This window comes from Muntiacus reevesi, chromosome 13 (genome assembly GCF_963930625.1).
Source record: "Muntiacus reevesi chromosome 13, mMunRee1.1, whole genome shotgun sequence".
NCBI classification, from domain to species: Eukaryota; Metazoa; Chordata; class Mammalia; order Artiodactyla; family Cervidae; genus Muntiacus; species Muntiacus reevesi.
This window is the reverse complement of record NC_089261.1, coordinates 2,302,073-2,317,220: the sequence shown is the minus strand read 5'-3', so window position 1 is coordinate 2,317,220 and position 15,148 is coordinate 2,302,073.

The following is a 15,148-nucleotide window of genomic DNA, read 5'->3' as shown; positions in this document are numbered from 1 at the left end:
CTGCACAGGTAGTGGCGGGCCGCGCGCACCAGGGCTCGGTCCCGGCCTGCATCAGCCCCCGGGGCGCAGACTCCGGGAACCTTTCCCGCAGCACCTACCCCGTTGACCCCGTGTCTGTGTCTGCAGGCTCCGTCTCCCAGCCTGTGCTGACTCAGCCCGCCTCCCTGTCCGCGTCTCCGGGAGCATCTGAAAGGCTCTCCTGCACCCTGAGCAGCGGCTACAGTGGTGGCAGGCTGCCTAGAACCTGGTACCAGCAAAAGCCAGGGAGTCCTCCCCGGTACCTCCTGTCCTACAACTCAGACTCCCCAAAGCACCAGGGCTCTGGGTCCCCAGCCGCTTCTCTGGATCCAAAGACGCCTGGGCCAGTGCAGGGCTCCTGCTCGTCTCTGGGCTGCAGCCGGAGGCCGAGGCTGACTATTACTGTGCTGTAGGTTCCCGCAGTGCCTCAGATGACGAAGAAGTGAGATAAAACCCGCTGGGCCACGGACTTTGGCTCTGCGCCTGGTTTCAGTGAGACGTTTCCATAGAGGGGTTTCCAAGGAAGGCCTCTCTGCAGAGAGACCTCTGTGAAGGGAGGGAGGAGATACACCGGATCGTGCTGTGACCCGAGACAGCGCAGGCATCCCAGGAACCCACATATCTGACTCCAGAGCCCACCTGCCCCTCCCTCAACCTCTGGAGTAAATTCCCCAGAGCAGGAGCTGTGTCTTCAGCAGAAACGCTCCAGCGCAGCCCTGCTCCTCCTCATCTCCATCCTCTCGTCCCACAGAGTGTGGGTCTGGGCTGCAGGGACCGGTCCTCAGCTCAGAGGCTGACAGGAGCTCTGGATCCTGCTCCCTGCTCCCTGCTCCCTCCTCGTTTCCATGGTGCTGCTAACAGGTCGGCATCTTCTAAAACTCATGGTCCTCCAGGCTCCTAGTAACTGGATGGAGAAGACAAGGGGATCTTTCTTACTTCAGAATGAACTGAGCCCTCACACAAGGTGAGTCCTGAGGGGTCAGCAGAGAAGGCCCTGGCTGCCTCTGAAGACAGGCTATGCTATCTTCTGCCGCAGGTTCTCTGTCTATGAATTATCTGATGGCACCTCAACTGCAGAAACAGTTTTTCCAGGTCCCACGTCCCACTTCTTTATTGTTTCTGAGATCAAACTGGACAGTCACTCATGGTCCTCCTGTTGCAGAGACCTGGACCATCAGGGCCCGTGACCTCACTGTGGTGGGGGCGCAGGAAGATGGGGTTGTGGCCGGCCTGCCCTGGGCCTCCTGGGTCTGCAGACCTGCAGCCGTGGGGCTGGGCTCTGTCCATCCCGGTCCTGAAGGGAGGACAGGGAACAGACAGCTGGGAAAGTGAGACAAGAAACAGCCTGTCATCTTCCTCTTGGAGAATTTTCAAATGTCACACACCTTGCATAAATACCTACTACACTTGAAAAACCTTCTGTTTCATGATGAATCTACACCCAACTATGCATTCAATTCATGTGAAGTCTCAGGGAAAAGCAAAACTAAACAAAAATAGTTCCTGATACTGCTGAAATGCTCCCTGATCATCCATGTGTGATGAACCAGAACCGAACTAGAGAGTCATCCTGGTCCATCTGTATGAGGCCGTTGATAATAACTCCTTTCTTCTCTGGTCTCCAAATACAAACAGAATCCCTCTGTGCCCAGATACACAGGGTCCCTCACAGGTATTGGCAGGATGATGAAGAAGCAGAAGTCCAGCATCTGTGCCCTGGAGACCCTGGAGGGTGGGCCTGTCCCACCACTGCACATCCCGCTCCTGCTCCCGGTTTTATGCTCTGCCCTGAACCCTGACACTTAGGGAAGCTGGGTGCCTCCCTTTCTCTGGGGACTGTATCCTGAGAAGCCCGTCATCTCCAGGTACTGGAAGACCCTCCCCATTAGGACGTGGTCTCAGATTCATCACTTGCTCATTTTCTCCTCTTTTCCCTCATGACCTCTCCCAATTGCACTCCCTGGTTCTTTATTTGAGATGATATTGGATAAATATCACTCTTTTCAACACAGACCATGTGAAACCACCCCTATTAATTCTATGGAGTCTAACACATGAACTTGGACTGTATTCACTGAAGATGAGGTAACAGGTCATAAGGGTTTCTAAGTCCAGCAATGCAGGAGGAAACCCTAAAAAGGATGAGATTCCTATTTATAGCCATAATCTCTTACATCAAGCATTTTAAACAGAAAGGTTATGAAACCAGACTAAAAACATCTTCTATATATTGGAGTCACAAATAAACACTGTCAGGATCTGGACATAATCAAGAAAATGACATGTTTTCCCTAAGAACATAATATTCTCTCGGCAAAGACAGAAATAAGAAGAGAGATGGGCATTTGGGGCTGGGACGCCTCCTGGAGACCCTGCAAACACAACATCAAGCACGTTTGAACCTGGGAGAATCATGACAGAATCACGATCAGGTATAACCCATGGACACTCTGCGACTTTGAAGCCTTGAATGTGATTCGAGGCTGTTGTGCTCTGGTAGTGACCCCAGGAGCCAGGCAGCACAAACTGAGACATCAGAGAATCTGAAATTACAGTAGCGTTCCTATGAGTCGGCAGGTCATTAGTGCCCTGGAGAGATCAATGACCAACCACAAACCACACGGAGGGGACTCGTTCTACTGCCCTGGGCGCTGACATCAGGAAGACCCTCCTGCAAGTGTGAGGAAGCCCTTCCAGGGGGCTGTGGTGTGAAGCGCGGGAGGAGGAGTCTGAGTCCAGCAGGGGGCGCTGTGGGGCTGGTCCTGAGAGCTCAGGGTTCTGGCCAGGGGGCGGGCACATCCTCCCCGGGCTCTTGCCCACGGGGGCAGCAGGGTCCTCACTGGAGGGTGACGTTCCTGCACCTGGGCCCCCAGGAGACACGACAAATCTCAGCTCAGAGCCACAGGCTTGCCTCTCAGCTCCTGCTCCTCTGTCTCGTCCTGGAGGTGATCTGATGTCTAAGCAAAGAGCAATGAACATCGCACAACAGAAATGAACTTGCGTCAATAAGCTCTGCCATATTTCAATTATCTCTTCCTTATTTTGCTGTATTGTTCCTCATTTTTCAATGTTGTCTAGTGACATATGTGGAAACTGATATTTTGTTTTTACTTCCCTAATAATTTATTTTCAATGTTTTTAAATATCTCTTCAATTAAAGAATTTGATAGGTATAAAATACCCATTTAATCCAACTGTATCAGCAAATGTTTTCATAATAGGAAAAAGATTCAAGACAAATACTTCTGTAATATGAGTTGCCTCTCTCTAGCATGTATAGCGGAAAAGGCAGTGGCAACCCACTCCAGTACTCTTGCCTGGAAAATCCCATGGATGGAGGAGCCTGGTAGGCTGCAGTTCATGGGGTTTCTAAGAGTCGGACACGACTGAGAGACTTTACTTTTCACTTTCATACATTGGAGAAGGAAATGGCAACCCACTCCAGTGTTCTTGCCTGGAAAATCCCAGGGACGGGGGAGCATGGTGGGCTGCCATCTCTGGGGTCGCACGGAGTCGGACACGACTGAAGCAACTTAGCAGCAGCAGCAAGAATAGAGAAAATAAGAAAATCATGTGAATTTTAATAAATAGCTCATTTATCAGGGAATGAAACATGAATAACAAATAAAAGCTTTATCTCACACTGAGATAAGCACCAATTTTGTTCCTCATCTTCCCCAGTTATTTCGGAGAGTCTATGCTCTTGCTTAATCTTCTTACACCCTCCACAGCAGAAAGTCAATTGAAGGAAGTTTTAAACGTTTCATGTTTGCACCGAGGTGTTCACACACTGTTACTTTTATTTTCCATCATGTGACGCATGTGACATCGTGGACATTCCCGTGTGCGTCACCAGGGGGCGCTGTGCACGCCCTCAGAACTGGCGGAACCTGAACTCACCAGATGGTCCCCTGACCTGGGCTGGTCCCCGGGCTCACTGGACTGAGTTGGAAGTCTCAGCAGGTGCTTCCTCTCAGGAGACAGACTTAGAGCCCCGACCCCTCAAGCTCTGGGAATGAAGCTTCAAACAGGACTGAGGACCCAGAATTAGAGGGCGTCCTGTTCAGGGTCATCAGACTCTACCACGTTTCCCAGGAGCAGAGAGGGGAGGAGCCCCCAGAGCCGAGCCCCCTGCATCCCTCAGCTCCCCCTGACTCCTCTGGCTCCTCAACTCTTTCCTAAGGGCTCCTCCCCTCCTCTTACGATTCATGACTTTGCTACCCAATGCCGGGCTCCTCTTCATTATACAACTCGCCCACGAGATGTCCTCCAGAGGCCCTCTCAGTCCTGACCCCTTAAGCAGCCAGGACGCCATGGACAGACTCATCCTGAAGGGTCTGAGGGTAGGCCAGAGATAGCCCTGAGGTCATGGGGGACAGAGTGGTGGATTTTGGCCCTAAGGCAGGGACAGTGCAAAGAGCAGGGAGCAGGATCGCTCCCTGAGGGGCTCTGATCAGCAGGTCACAGGGCGCGAATCTGGGCTGGACACCAGGGCGCTCGGGAGCCGTTCTTGAGGGTTGGTGGGTGAGAGCTGGGCCCACTCCTGGCACTGCATGGTGGCTTCAGCTCAGGGATCCCAGCTGTGACCTCCCACCCCTGAGGCCCCCACAGCCACGCTCCTGCCTACCCACTAGGCACCCTCAGAAACAGGGACCTGATCCAGAGCCCAGGCAGGGGTCAGAGAGCTGCAGGGTGTGTGTGGGGGGTAATGGTGGGGTTATTTGCATGAAAGGACCCTCCCCCTCAGAGTATGAAGAGGGGAAGGAGCGGTGTGGGGATGTTGTGCTCAGCTGTTGGGGCCACAGGACACCCTGACCTTGTCCACCATGGCCTGGTCCCCTCTGCTCCTCATCGTGGTTGCTCTCTGCACAGGTGACTGGATGGGGAGACAGTGGAAGGGCCCTGAGAAGATGCACGTCCATTCTCCCTTCTCTCCTTCCTTAAGCCCACAGTCACCATCTCTGTCTCTCCCCCTTCCAGGATCCTGGGCCCAGGCTGCTGTCAGCTGCCCTCTGTGAACAGGACTTTGGCTAGAGGATCACCATCTCTTGTACTGGAAACAGGAGAAACACTGGGGTCATTATGTGAGCTGGAACCAACAGCTCCCAGGATCTGCACCCACACTTCTGATCTATCAAAACAGCAAACGACCCTCAGGGGTCCCAGCTCCAAGTCGGACAAGTCGGCCTCTGTGACCACTTCAGATCAGGCTGAGGACGACACTGATTATTACTGTTTCTCATGGGCTGACGGCTTGAAAGTGCACGGTAATTCAGGCCCAAGTGTAAGGAGACAAAAGCCTGCTTCCCCCACAGCCAGGGGCTCCCAGGGCAAGGTTTTGCCCCTCCCTTCCTGGGGTCACTGAGAGTACGGAATCCAGGGGCCTGAGTGTCCCCTGACTCAGCACAGCTGCCCCCTCAGCTCGACTCCCCTCCCCACGGCAGCAGCTCACGAGGGCTGGTCACACACCCCTGGATGAAGGAGCTGCTGACAGCAGTTGCCCCCGGTTCCCAGGTCGGAGTCAGCAGCACAGAGCAGGGGGGGCAGTGCCGCCCCTGCAGGGTCAGCGGGCAGTGAACACACATCCCTGACCTTCCGCCACAGAAGGATCTCCTGTTAAAGGAAAAGGAAATGGAACTCAGAGTTTCTTCAAGTAATTTCCACACAGACCAGGATCAAGTAAAAATTGTCCCTTCTATCAAGAACCAGGAAAGTAAATATTGAAAGGAAGTGAGATGGCATAGACATCAATGCTGAGATGCTCAGATGATGAAATCAGGTGACAGATATTTTTAGAGACAAATCATCAAATTTATTTGATGAGCAAATACAAATACTCTTGGGTCCAAAGGAAAAGGATGTAAATGGAAGGGAAAAAGAATGATGAGAGCAAGATAGTCAGAAGAACCTGCAAATCCAATGGGTGAAAATAAAAAAGTTTTCTGTATACTATCAAAGATATGCAATATTTTTTATTTAATTCATTTATTTGTTCACTGGTAAGGTATTTGGTGACTGGAAAAAAGGCAGCCCCACCTTCCAGGTGTCACAAGGGGAAAAGAACCTGCCTACCAATGCAAAAGACGTAAGAGATGTGGGTTCTATCCCTGGGTTGGGAAGATTCTCTGGAGCAAGAAACGGCAGCCCACTGCATTGTCCTTGCCTGCAGAATCCCATGGACAGAGGAGCCTGGTGGGCTACAGTCCATGGGGTCACAAGAGTCAGAGGGGATTGAGACCCAAGCAACTGAGCAGCACCTTGCTCACACTTTCAACACCATGAAGGTTCCAGAGTGCGTCACCAGGGGGCGCTGTTTATCAGCTCAGAACTGGCAAAACCTCAACACACCCACGTGGTCCCCTGATCTGGCCCTGCGCGGGGCTCAGTGGCCTGAGTTGGACGTGACAGCAGGTGCCTCTTCTCAGGGGACAAAATCTGAGCCGCGGCCCCCAGGCCTCCTGCTGGGAGTGAGGCTCCACATGGAGCCGAGCACCCAGGATTGGAGGGTGAAGGGGTGAGGTGGTCATCAGTCCCCACCCTCTTCTCAGAAACAGAGGAGGGGAGGAGACCACGGAGCCCACCCCGGACACCCCTCCAGCTCTGCTAAGAGCCTCCCCTCCCGCTCCCCTCATTAATGACGTTCCTCCCAATCGTAGGCCTGTCTCTTTCTACAGACCTACAGTGTTGACCTCCATGGTGATGACCCAGTTCACTCTATCAGAAGATCATGGACATGTTTCCAAATCTTCCTGAACTTTACACTCACTTCCTCGGCCCCTCCTTGAACCTCTCTAACCCTTCTTCCCGAGAAGCCTCAGGGCTCTGGCTCTCAGGTGTGACCCCAGGTTTCCCCTCCGTGCTCCTCCCCAGGTTCCCCTTGTGTCCCAGGGGATTTTGAATCCCTCGTGTGGCTGATTTATCCCCTGTAACCTCACACTCTGTCCTGTGTGCCATCGAGTGGGGCATCATGTGGGGAGAGAAACCGTGGTCCTGAGACCTGGGAAATGATTCCTGGCTGAGGAGTGTCTGTGCTCAGCTGCTGTGGGATTGATTTTATGCACTGTGAGCAGAGAAGCTGTTGGGGCCCTCGGCTGGGAAAGCAGAGGCTCTCTTGGGGCTCTGCCCCCGGGGCGATCACTGCTGCTCCTACTGGCCCACATCTAAGTCAGCTTTGCTCCCTATGGTCACGTCTGAGTGTCCTGAGAACAACGACCTGCAGTGTCATGTCCTGTCCCTCATCTCAGTTCTGAGACCACCCATGGCTCTGATTATTCAGTCTGCTCTGTTGTCACAGATAGAACGTCCTGCTGCAACGTAAAAGTCCTTCATTGGAGATGCCATACATGTCACAAAGTCTTTAAAATTATCTTATTTAAAGACCACAGGCTACAAGGAAAATTATGTTTTAGAAACTGTACCATGGCAATGCAAAATTAAAAGAGAGCCAGAGTTGCAGACCATTTAGTGATTTAACAACAACATCTTCAGTTAAATTTAGGTATCTATTTTAAGTGATGACCTTAGACTTTTACTAATCCTTAAACACATTTTTGTTCATCTAAAATCTGAAAGTCACACACCACTGTGTAGCACTCACATGCACTATAGGGTAAGGTACAGTTGGCTGTTGTTTCCCATCCAGACAGCCTGAAGGGTGTAATCTCAAAACCACTTTGGGGAAAGCTGCCTCTTAAGAGCTCTGATCACCAGGTCAGGATGCGTGTTTGTGCCGGGACACCAGGGGGCGATCGGAGGCCTTTCCTGGGTGTCTGGATCTGTGAGAGCAGAGACCAGTCCCCTGGTACTTCCTGGTTTTTTCTGCTCAGGGTTCCCGCTGTGACCTCCCACCCCCAAGCCCCACGCAACCCAGCGTCTGACCACAACTGGCCTCCCTCAGGCACGGGAAGCTGACCCAGGTCCCAGAGGTCACCAGAGCATTGTGGGAGTTGGGGAGGACGGTCATTTGCATGAAAGGCCCCGCCCCCTCTCAGAGTATGAAGAGGGGAAGGAGCGGTGTGGGGACGCTCTGCTCAGCTGTGGGGCCACAGAAGGCAGGACGCCCTGACCATGCCCACCATGGCCTGGTGCCCTCTGCTCCTCACCCTGGTCGCTCTCTGCACAGGTGACTGGATGGGGGGACAGGGGAAGGGGCTTGGGAAGACTCTCGGGCCCCGCTCCCTGCTCTCGTGCCTGGACCCCCGAGTCACCATCTCTGTCTCTCCCTTCCAGGATCCTGGGCTCAGGCTGTGCTGACTCAGCCGTCCTCCGTGTCCGGGTCTCCGGGCCAGAGGGTCAGCATCACCTGCTCTGGAAGCAGCAACAACGTTGGTAGTGGTTATGTGACCTGGTTCCAACAGCTCCCAGGATCGGCCCCCAGAACCCTCATCTATGGTGCAACCAGTCGAGCCTCGGGGATCCCCGACCGATTCTCTGGCTCCAGGTCTGGGAACACAGCCACCCTGACCATCAGTTCGCTGCAGGCTGAGGACGAGGGGGATTATTACTGCGAAGCTGCTGACAGTAGTAGTTATCATGGCACAGTGCTCCAGGCCAGGGGGGAAGTGAGACAAAAACCTTCTCTGCTCCAGACACGGGCCTTCCGGGGCTGAAACATCTCTGTCAAAGCAGCCACTGTAGCACCAGCTCTGAAATGGACATAAATCGTGTTTCATTTCACACAGTGGGAACACGAATGTTTGGCCGGACTTCACAGCTTACTGCCAAGGTTTTCACCCCAACGCCCTAGACAGCTCTTCCCAGTCCTTCTGCTCCACGTGAGACCATTTAGTGGAAAGCAAGTTTGTTCAAAGCACCATGTTCAAACACTATCATTTTAATCTCTGATCTTGAGTAGTGTGTTTTCCTATTATTTTCAACTGATAATTTAGAAGAATCTCAACTTAATGGCTGTAATGTTAGCTGTCGTCGCTAAGGTTGCAGGTATATGAATTCCACCTCTGGTTATCTTTGGTTTCTCTCACACAGGACAGCTCAGCCCCAAAAGCTGGTTGGTGTGGGTGTCCACACCGCAGCCCTGATGCCCTGGACCTTTGACACCATCAGTAGTGTCACGGCCCGTGTGTGGGGAGACCCCTGTCCCCCAGACCACAGGTGACGCTGTGGCGCCCTGCACCCTGAGCAGGGACATCACTGTCGCTGCTGTGCTCTATACTGGGACCAGCAGAAGCCAGCGAGGCCTCCTCAGCCCTCCTGTCCTACCACTCAGACTCCAGGAAGAACCAGGCTCCGGGGTCCCCCGTGGGATTTCTGGATGCAAAGGTGCCTCGTGTGAAGGAGGGCTCCTGCTCATCGCTATGCTGGAGCCTGAGGACGAGGCTGACTCTGACCGTGCAGGCTGGTACAACAGGGCTTCTCACAGAGACACAGGCAGATGGAAACTGGGACGAGACCTCAGCCTGTCAGGGGCTTGTTCTTAGAGAACTGTCAAATTTTAAATAAATTCCCCAGAATCAATGAATTCCTGGGACATGTTCTAGTTCATAATAATTCTTCTCCCAATTGTTCAGTCAGTTTTGCTGAAGTCTCAGAAAATGTAAACAGATTCTGATACCAGTGAAGTGCACCCTGATCATCCATGTGATCACGAGAGCCGTGGAGCTGAGCTCCCTCCCCTGAGATCAGGAGCAGGAGGCTTTCCCAGATGCGTCTTCAGCAGAGTCTGTGGACCATCCCAGCAGGCGGATTATCCCCCAGGGCGTGCACTGTGCTCCTGAAAGGTCAGAGCAGAGACCCTGAGGAGTGAGGGGCCCCCCTGACACATCCCAGGAGGCAGGGTAGCCCGGGAGTTGTTCTCCTGACCCAAGGTGCTGGCTGTGTTCTGCCCGCCCCTGCTCTCCTCTCCACCCCTTCGGAGCATTTCCTACTTCAGAGTCGGGGTGGTCTGTGGACTGTCAGGAGCAGGGGCTCCACAATATATGCCCAAGGCCCTCTGCTTATGATGCCCCTTAGGAGCCCAGACCCAAGAGCACCATCTCCTGCAGAGGGAGCAGCAGGGACACGGGATCCCCATGGCAATGATGACCAGGGATTCCAGGCACAGCCTTGCCTTTGTGACCCAGGACAGAGGTGAGGGATACTGAGAGGTTCAGCCCTGCTCTCTGGCTGCTGGTTGGTCCACACGCCCTCCTTGATCACTTTGGACCCCATCCTGATGAGGAGGCTGGTCATCAGTGTCACACACCTCATCACTAAGCACAGCCAAAGACAATTCCCGTGTGATGGTGATGTTTGATGAAAGTTTGCCCTCTACTCCAGGGTAGGACCCATCACTTCCCTGAGCCTGATGGTGACATCAGCAGTGTTGGGTTAGGTCTCTGCTGTCACTTGTGCTGTTAAATCCAGGCATTCTCATACCCTCATCCTGATCCAACTTTATGGGTCCATGAAATTGTCTCCCTTTCTCTCTGGTCTCCAAATCCAAGCAGAATGCCCATGTGCCCAGATACACAGGGTCCCTCACAGGTACTGAGCAGGATGATGAGGAAGCAGAAGTCCAGCATCTGTGCCCTGGAGCCCCAGGGAGCCTCTCCCATACCCCAAACATCCCTGTCCTGCTCCAGGCTTTGTGCTCTGCCTCAACCCTGACCCTTAGGGAAGCTGGGTCCTCCGTTTCCCCGGGGATTGCTCCCCTCCTCTCCAGGTACTGGGAGACCCTCCCCACTAGGATGCGCCTCTTACACTCCTCATTTGCCCATATCCTCGTCTTTTGCCTCATGGTCTCTCCTACGTTTCCCTCCCTGGTACCTTGTTTTAGATAATATTGGATAAATGTCACTATTTTGGACATGAGACCTTATAATCCCACCTCCATTATATCTCCATGGATTCTAACAATTGAAGATTAGAAGGTTAGACTTCACCATGTCCAGTGAAGATCAGGTAGTGGTCATAAGTGTTTCTCAACCAGCGATGAAGCAGGTGTCCGGACAAGGATGAGATTCCCATTTATAGGCATAATCTTTTGTAGCAAATGTTTAATATAGAAAGATTACAAAATTAGACTAAAAATATCTTTAAATATCTGAGTCAAAAAGTAGTACTCTGAGTACCGTCATTAAGGGTAAATGAGAACCCCTGGAAGAGATCAAGAAGAGATTTGTTGTACCTGAGAGCCTCCTATTCTCTTTGCAGAGAGAGAAGAACACAGCCATGCAGTCTGGGCTGGGAAGGTCCTGGGAGGTCCTGCAAATTCAGCCTTGACTACATATCAACCTGGGAAGGAAACTCAGACAGAATCATGACCAGGCACAACCCATGGGCACACTGGGTGTTTGAATCCTGGGACTTGGTTCAGGTGGTTGTGTTCTGGTAGTGAACCCACGAGCTAGGCAGAGCAAATTCAGACATCAGGGAATCCTGAAATTCATTAGTTTATCATTATACCGTTCAGGGGTCTGAGGTCATTGGGTACCTGGAAAAATTAATGACCAGGCCCAAACTCGACGAAGGGGATTCATTCTACTGCCCTGGGAGGTGACATCAGGAAGACCCTCCTGCAAGTGTGAGAAAGCACTTCCAGGAGGCTGTGGTGTGAAGTGGGGGAAGGAGGAGTTCTGAGTCCAGCAAGGGGCGCTGTGGGCCTGGTGTTGAGAGCTCAGGGTCCTGGCCAGGCAGGCTGGCATCTCCTCCCCTGGCTCTTGCCCACGTGGGCAGCAGGGTCATCACTGGAGGGTGACGCTTCTGCACCTGGGCCCCCAGGGGACACGACCGCTCTCAGCTCAGAGACACAGGCTTGCCTCTCAGTTCCTGCTCGTCTGTCATGGGATCAGTGCCCAGACCTGACATCCAACCAAAGACAGAGGGACGGTCATACAACAAAATTGAACTTCCTGCAGTAACCTCGACCTCCATGGATACTTGGACAGGGGACGAGAGACCCCTGCAGAGGGGCTGCCCCATTGCCGTCAGAACGCCCAATGTTCACAGTGGGTGAGGGCTGCAGGAAAGGACCCTTTGTCACCATCTGTGTCATTTGAAATTATCCCTGTTGTGTTATTTGGCAGTGTCAACATTTTATAGTGAACTATGGAAACTGATATTGTTTCAGGTTTTGTGGCTGCCTTACTCGTTCCTTTCCATTATCTTAATACTTTATATTCACACTTGTTACATGAAATATATGAAATCACAAGTTCCGCCAAACTGTCATCAATATGTTCACATAATAAGAAAAAAATGAAGTAGGAATATATATTTTTCACCTCTATGAGTTGAGGTTCTGAAACACCTGTGACAAAAATCATGTGAATTTTAATAAACAGCTATTTTAACAGCAATCCAATATGAATACAAAATTTGAATAGAATTTACATTTTTATGTCAAAGAAACAAGAGATGAACAAGACATTTCCGACTCTTCCACACATGTTAACACTTGAGGTGTCTGAGTTCCTTCTCATCCTCATTGCCCCCACATCCCTCCTTCCTCCCAAGTCCACCGACTCCACAGCAGAACCACAGGGAAGGGAGTTTTACTGTGTCCACGATGCTCACCACACCTACCTGTTCGCACATGGTGTTCTTTTCTATTTCTGATGATGAGACATGTATGCCAGCTTTGTTGGAACTGAACTTGCCAGCTATCATCATTGCATGATGACATGGTGACCTTTACCCCTAAAATCCACAGTTCTATTGACATTACTCCACATGGTCATGGCTGTTTACAGCACAGGAGGCTGTGACTGCAAACCTGGCCGTGTGTCTCTACATGTCTCTTCCCACCTCCCGTCCTGCTCCCCCCACCGCTGGGACTAGAGACAGTTTAAAGATTGCATTCTAGGGCCACTCCTTACCCTTCTCACCAGACACAGGTTCTGGATACTCTACTAGGCTCAGGGTTGGAGGAGGAGGACAGACGGCATCACACAGACGGGACACAGGGTTTCCCTGAGAAAGACAGACAACATTCTAAAGATGGTCTCAGGTTTGGGAAAAGCTAGATTATTGGGGCAAGAGAGGAAGACTTAAGAGAAAAGAATGGCAACCCACCCCAGTATTCTTGCCCAGAGAATCCCCTGGACAGAGGAGCCTGTCCATAGGATTGCACAGAGTCGAGGATGACTGAAGCGACTTATAGCAGCAGAGGAAGACTTGCAAACTCCCCATTGAGGCTCAGACTCTCCAGGGAGGGGAGAGAGGACCGAAGTCATCAAGGTCATGCGAGCACATTTGCTGTGAGACGTCGCCCCATCACTCAGGTCTCCTTCTGGTTCTGTCCCCGCTCTGTGTGAGTTCCAGCATCTGCCTCCTTCAAGTCCCCCAACACCAGGGGACCTCAGGTGACCTGGGCAGGGAGAGGGGGAAGTGATTTGCATGAGGACCCTCCTCCTCTTGTTGGGCTGGAGGCATGAAAAGGCCCAGGACCCCACCTTAGCCTGCTGTTGTCATGTCCTGTCCCTCATCTCAGATCTGAGACCCACCCATGGCTCTATAACTCAGTCTGCCCTGTTTTCACAGATAGAACGTCCCAGTGTGACGTAAAAATCCCTCAGTGGAGATGCCATTCGTGTCAGAAAGTCTTTACAGTTATCCTGTTTAAAGAACACAGGCTACAAGTAAAATTATGTTTTAGAAATATTACCATGTTGGAGATCATTTAGTGATTTAACAACAACATCTTCAGTTAAATTTAGGCATCTATTTTAAATGATGACCTTAGACTTTTACTAATCCATGAACACATTTTTGTTGATTTAAAATCTCGAAGTCACACATTCACAGTGTAACACTCACATGCACTACAGGGTAAGGTAGAGTTGACTGTTGTTTCCAATCCAGACACAGCCTGAAGCGTGTAATTTCAAAACCACTTTGGGGAAAGTTGGCTCTTTTTTCTTCATTTATTTTTATTAGTTGGAGGCTAATTACTTAACAATATTGCAGTGGTTTTTGCCATACATTGACATGAATCAGCCATGAATTTACATGTGTTCATCATCCCGATCCCCCCTCCAACCTCCCTCCCCATCCCATCCCTCTGGGTCATCCCAGTGCACCAGCCCCGAGCCCTTGTCTCATACATCCAATCTGGACTGGCAATCTGTTTCACACTTGATGATATACATGATTCGATGCTGTTCTCTCAGATCATCCCATCCTCGCCTTCTCCCATAGAGTCCAAAAGTCTGTTCTATACATCTGTGTCTCTTTTTCTGTCTTGCATATAGGGTTATAATTACCATCTTTCTCAATTCCATATATATGCGTTAGTATACTGTATTGGTCTTTATCTTTCTGGCTTACTTCACTCTGTATAAAGGGCTCCAGTTTCATCCATCTCATAGAACTGATTCAATTGTATTCTTTTTTATGGCCGAGTAATATTCCATTGTGTCTATGTACCACAGCTTCCTTATCCATTCGTCTGCTGATGGGCATCTAGGTTGCTTCCATGTCCTGGCTATTATAAACAGTGCTGCGATGAACATTGGGGTGCACGTGTCTCTTTCAGTTCTGGCTGCCTCGGTGTGTATGCCGAGGAGTGTTATTGCTGGGTCATATGGCAGTTCTATTTCCAGTTTTTTTAAGGATTCTCCACACTGTTCTCCATAGTGGCTGTACTCGTTTAAATTCCAACCAACAGTGTAAGAGGGTTCCCTTTTCTCCACATGGTCTCCAACATTAATTGCTTGTAGACTTTTGGATAGCAGCCATTCTGACTGGCATGTAATGGTGCCTCATTGTGGTTTTGATTTGCATTTCTCTGATAATGAGTGATGTTGAGCATCTTTTCATGTGTTTGTTAGCCATCTGTATGTCATCTTTGTAAAAATGTCTGTTTAGATCTTTGGCCCATTTTTGATTGGGTCATTTATTTTTCTGGAATTGTGCTGCAGCAGTTGTTTGCATATTTTGAGATTAATCTTTTGTCTGTTTCTTCATTTGCTATTATTTTCTCCCTTTCTGAAGGCTGTCTTTTCACCTGGCTTATAGTTTCCTATGTTGTGCAAAAGCTTTTAAGTTTAATTAGGTCCCATTTGTTTATTTTTGCTTTTATTCCAATATTCTGAGAGGTGGGTCATAGATGATCTTGCCGTGATTTATGTCGGAGACTGTTTTGCCTATGTTCTCCTCTAGGAGTTTTATAGTTTCTGGGCTTACATTTAGA